Source organism: Cuculus canorus, chromosome 3, assembly GCF_017976375.1.
Source record: "Cuculus canorus isolate bCucCan1 chromosome 3, bCucCan1.pri, whole genome shotgun sequence".
Taxonomy (NCBI): domain Eukaryota; kingdom Metazoa; phylum Chordata; class Aves; order Cuculiformes; family Cuculidae; genus Cuculus; species Cuculus canorus.
The window spans coordinates 104,795,599-104,801,501 of NC_071403.1; the positions used below are offsets into that span (position 1 = coordinate 104,795,599).

Here is a 5,903-nt window from a genome sequence, read left to right on the forward strand (position 1 = left end):
GCTCTGAGCACAGGGACTCCCAAGTGATAGGAAGTGACTTCAGTACACCAATTCCTCTGTTCCCGTAACTCTCTGTGGGTTTGCCAATAATCGTTATGGTCCTTGCTGAGAAAGGAGTGCCTTTGCTAACTGATTACATCCTCCTTTCCTTACTGTGGTCAGCCAATTGCTGCATGCCAGAAACAGCTGGTACGATGGACAGATAAGGACACGTCTCAATGTATTTTCCTCTGTCTGCTGTAACCACATCTATCTCAACAGCCACTAGAACAGCGGCTCTAGAAAGGAGTGAAACAACACAGAGCACCTTTGTTACTAGTACTAGTTTTCTAGAAACACTAATCCCCGGAATCTCAGTTTATCCCATATTTCCACAAAAAATACTGCAGGTCTCCATGAAGGAAGGCAGGATGGTCCCAACCCTCCCTACTGCTTCCAACAACAGCACATCCCACAGCTCAACAGACCCTGCAGATGAGATAACTCACCTGCTGGAACAAGAAGATGCAGGGTTCAAGATCTGGAGATATCAGGACCCCCAGATACCACCTCTTGGCTAACATCTGTGCCCTGCACTGGCAGGGTTGGGTCTAACAACACAACGTGAAACGAACCAAGAAATGGGCAAGACCAGTCTCTTTGAGGACAAACATGAATGCATTTGGAATTTTACCCCATTTTAATTATTGCTCTGTGCACCTTAACTTCAGAATTTTTTGATAGCCTGAAGGCTTTCATCAAATGGAAGAGCAAAAATAAGTAATAGAGTGCTTCAGCATCACCTCTACTCCAAGTGCATCACATCACCCTCTTTTAAGCAGCATATCATGACAACAGGTATCTTGGGCCACATTTCTGTTTTCTTTGAGTAATAGGAGTGACATCAGAGATGGAGCTAGCCCAGCTTGTTAAGTGACTAGAAGACAGCCAATTTTATTTGGGTTTTTTTTCTGTACTAGTTCCTGGAATCTGGTTTGTAGACACAGCCCTTCCCTTGCTGTTAACTCACACCATGAGGTGGGCAGGGACATTCAAATAGCATCTTCTTTGACCTTTCTGGTACTGAGATGATTGTTGTTGCTTTTTCGGAGGTTTCTGAGAAGCTCCCACAACCCTCTGACCCCTCATCTCCTGAAGTGCATCTGCAGCATCCAACCACAGTCCCTCCGGAGGGCAGAGTGGCTCTCACAGTGACGACACCACACTCTTAATTTGTTCCAGCCTGTTTCACACTGACATTTTAGCACTGACGTCATCAGCTGCTAAAATTTCATTGCTGCTGCTAAGAATAACAGCCCTTCTCAACCCCCACCTTATAGAAAATAATTATTTATTAATACAGTAGGGGTCTAGGCTTATCTTTTCTGACAGAAGTCAGGTTCTGGTAGTTAAAAGAAGAAATAAGAACAAAGCACTGAAGATGCTTATACCTTCTGTCAGCCTGGGACCAAAAAAATAAAACAAGAAGAGTACATCGTTAAGTGGCAAGAGTGCTATAAAAAAAAAAGAAAAGAATGGGAAAAGTTAAGATTGATTTGTTTTAAGGCTTCCTTGCTGGACAGTCTTAGGCACTGTGAACTGCTTAAATAGTCTAGGCTTCAGTTCACCCCAGAAGCCCCTTACAAAGGCCTTTCCAAATTCTCCAAGGCTTTGTACCTTGAATCTTTGCTTATAGTGGTGCATTGTGAGTGTAAAACACTGCCAAATTAGAATTCCCCATTGATTCTGGGGCCTGAACCAAATCCCATTGATTTCTGTGGGAGGATTTCTATTAACTTGAGTGGGCATTGAATCAAACCTAAACTGGCAGTGCTCTGTACCCATTTGGCATAGTGTAGTTGTCTGCATAAGGTGGAGAATCAGGTCCAAAGACACTGAGAAATGCTTTAATTAAGAGCATAACTGAGGAGAGCGAGCTTTTCCATCATTAAGCTGATACACTGAATTTGTTCTATATTTGTAATGGAAAAGGGTCAGATTTTCAAAGAAACTTGGTCCAAAGATGAAGCTGAGTGCTTACAAGATTTCCAAGAAATGTTTAAAGGCAAATCAGGTGCTGAGAAGCCTTTCAAATCAACAGGTCTGTTCACTTATTTACAATCTTTTGAAAGTCCCAGGAGGTACACATTTGCATTTTTGGTAGTTTTATGAATCTAATCAGAAGCCGTAAGATGACCATTAGCCACAGCTGGCAGACAGCTCTACCCAATGATTCTTGATCAGCACCTGTGCCCTCATAAGAACATTGAGCAGCAGCTGAGAGAAGCTGGCACCAGGAGTGGGAACTGCACAAAGTATTGCCTATAGGTACCTACCACCCTATGGCCCCTCCTCATAGAAGAAGACCAGCACCTCTACCAGGTGCAGAAACTCATCTGCAGTCCCTTGTGATCAGGGATGACAAAGGCCTTTAAAAATCAGACAGACAGAGGTCTTGGAAAGGTTATTTTCATCCACTACTTGGGAAGTCAGTGGCTAGCACAGCTTCCGTTCCAGAAGTAGACCTGAACCTAGACAGGGTAGCATCCGGTCAAGGAGAAAATTCTCAAAACTTCTTTGTTACTGCTTCCCCATCAGCTCTAAGGTCAGCATCATTTCCTATGTTGTTGTTGACCCTCTCAGGCGCCTTCCTCCACTGCGTGATCTTTAGAAACTGCTGCTTTCATTATCCCTGCATGCCCCTTTACTGCATAACAACGGAAGTTTTAGGAGCTGGCCCTTCCAATGGATCCGTTGGTTTCTTGGCAGGAGTATTTTGTCTGGCAGTTATTTTTCATTTGGACTAGAGTGATTGGTGTAGTCTTTTTCTGGAAAGCACAGTTAGATTGATCACAAGACATGAAAGACAGGCATCTCTGCTTAAAAATTCTAGAGGCCACAAGAAGACAAGTGCAGCGTTTTCACACTAAGGCACCTTCCCCTGAAGTGTCAGAGGGGAAAAGATCGAGAAAAGGGAGATGCTAGAGAGGAAAGCAAAGAGAAAGTGAAAGAGTTTTCAAAGCTGAGCCTTGAAAATGAAGTACAAGAGCTGCAAATATCTCCTCTGACCCCTGGCAGCCATTCCTGTCCAGCCTGAATTGGTCAGCGACATCACGTGCCACTGGCCTGACAGAAGCATATCTCTGAGCTGACGTGCTTCTCCCAGTAGACATCAGGATGGGCTCGGCTGGAAGCCTGAGGGATTGCCACCTGATTTCCTCGGCCCCTTGTGCTAACCTCTTCTCCCCCATGACTAATTTCCCTGCACCTCCTCCCACGCATGCCCCAGTTCCCACCCCTCCCCCCCTCCCGCATTTTTAAGCACAAAAGAAACTTGCTAGATTACACCACCTGCTACTGGGATAAGTACCAGGTAAAGGGAGAGGAATGTACCAGAGGACAGGAGTCCTACAAACCAACAAAGGGAAGAAAAAATCCTGCTGGCATTGGCAGGCACAGGACTAGCTCTCCAACCAGCTCCTTCTGACAAAACCCCTGCTTCTGGGTTGGAGTTAATGATGTGCTCTAAAATCCACATTTAAATTGCTAAAAAAGCTGTTCACTACAGACAATAAGGCCTTCGATACACTCATGCCATGTTGGGAAGCAAACAGGCCAGATGATACCAAAGCTGGTCCTGTTCCAATGGGGTAAATCATGACTTGGAGCCACCGCACTGAAAGCAAAGCTGTGCCCAGCAACATTCCCGGGTGTGAGCGGGAATGGTACCACCCCATTCCCGTATATTTTTCACTTTCTTTTGGTGACGTCCACAAAATTGCTTCCAGCCTCGGGCTGTGGCCCTGGTTCTGTTCTGTACCAGTTCCCCCTGGTGCTGCTCCACTGAGGACCAGTTTTGAGCTTCAGCTTCCCCAGGGGGAGCAAGAGGGGGAATGGGCCTATGGTTTTATTTGTTACTTACACCAAACAGAATCATCTAATTAAAAATCACTGGAAACCACATGCATTTGCAGAAATGGCTCCACTTCAGAGGAATCTCTCGAGGCAAATAAGTGAGTAATTTTTCAAGGGTTTAGACATCTATGAAAATAGCCTCTATAGTTACACTCGCTCGGATAAAATTACAAGTGTTCTCAATCCTCGTTCTCGGGGGCATAAGTTGATCCTCAGCTGGGGGCCAGGGAGGAATTTCCTCCCAGAGGATATTATTGTTCTGCGAGGTATCTCATGGGAGATTCACGTTTTCGCCCAGAGTGTGTGGCGTTCGCCACTGCGGAGGAGGGGATGAAGACACTGAAAAAACCCAACAAAGGCTACAGCCCAGAGTGAGCCGGTGCCGTTGGTACAAGCCTTAAGAGAGTTTTATTTGCCAACATTTTCGCTATCAGCCCGGCCACCTCCGCCGAGCCCCACATGTCACATTTCCACGCTCGTACCAACCCGGGCAGCCGTATTTACACCCGCTTACGGAGCCGGGCAGCCCCGCTGACGGAGAGAACGCGCTCGGGTGGGAGAGAGGCACCACCAAGCCCGCATCCCGCTCTGCCAGCCGGGCACCACCGGGGGGTGCGGTGGTGCCCCCCATTGCACAAGCGCGCAGGGCGGTCGCGGAGCTCCCCCAGGCCACATCCTTCTGGGAAGCGACATGAGTCACCGCCGCACCGCCCGCGGGGGGACAGCCAATCACCGCCCTCCTCATTTGCATACAGCGCTGGCGATGCCGGGCCGGCAGCGGGGGAGACGCCGCCAGCCTCTTCCCGGTGCCCTGCGGTATCCTCGGCTCTGCCGGGCCTTTCCTCGTCGGGCACGGCGGTGAGATTGTTTCTGGGGGGGAGAGATCCTCACCGTGACCATAAAGTGTCAAAGGCACAGAGCTTTATATAAAGTCACACTGAAGTGTTGTGAGTTGCCCGGATGACCCTCAGTGGTCTGGGGTGCAGGCTTCAAACCTGTAGCTGTCTAGCGACAGAGTGGTTCAATTCCACCTTTCGGGCGAGAGGGGGCGTGGGAAGGTAGTATTCCGTTTTTTTTTTTTTTTCCTCTGGGGGTGGGAGGAAAAAGTACAGTCCGCTTGAGCATTACCCCGAGGTGTCATGGAGCAGGGAGACCCCTCCCTCTGCCTTATCCTACAGAGCACCTTCTTGGGGTGCAATAAGGAAGCCCCATTCACCCATAAATGGCAAAGAATGTGAAAACAACTTTTGTTGTTTTTCATCATCCTCTTGAGGCATGACACTGGACCGATTAAAAGGCGTTGTGCTGGGCCCAGGCAAAGTGAGGAAAATCTCCCAGATTTTAATTGGATTCTGTTAAGCAGATCTTTGTTAAACAGCATCCTACGAGAACAGAGAAGTAAATAACAGAAGCCATTCTCTAGATCTGCTCCATATTGACGATAACCCATCTCCCACCCACACTGCAACAAAGACGCTTCACTTCAGCAGTAAGCACGGGTGCTAATAATGTCACCCAGCCCCATGAAAAATAAAGGTTACCAAGAAGCTAAAAAACATATTCTTCAAGCAGAAGGCATTTATTTCATGATATCCTATTGCAACAACTCCAGCAGATGATTTGTGGAGGTTCTAATTAGGACAGGACCCCAGCCACCCCAAACACAGGGAAGAGTGAGGATTTGGAGGGTATTTTCTCATTGTCTCCTAGTCCTACAGGCAGGGAGGGTGATTCTGCCTGGTGGATCCCCTGGAAGGAGAGAAGAAATACTGACTGAATTATCAGGTCTATGGTGTTCCTGGGTGCTTCCCAGGAGGCGCAGTGACATCTGCAGTTAAGTAGGTAAGCGGCCCTGAGCATCCAAGCCGGAATGACTGCGCTTCCTTTACACCAAATGACTCAGCCCAGCTGAAGGCCTGGAAGAAGGGAAGGGCACAGAGGGACCTGACAACACATCTGCTGGCTGCTACTGCTTCCAGCCCACCAAACACCCCAGGCAATTGGAGAGG

At 47.9% G+C, this 5,903-nt stretch overlaps 1 non-coding gene across 1 annotated transcript; it reads left to right on the forward strand.

Moving 5' to 3' along the window:
* Positions 1 to 4,848: 4,848 nt before the first annotated feature.
* Positions 4,849 to 4,935, forward strand: TRNASTOP-UCA (transfer RNA opal suppressor (anticodon UCA)). Its single transcript has one exon. It is a non-coding gene; the product is annotated as a tRNA-Sec (tRNA).
* The last annotated feature ends 968 nt before the right edge of the window (positions 4,936 to 5,903 follow it).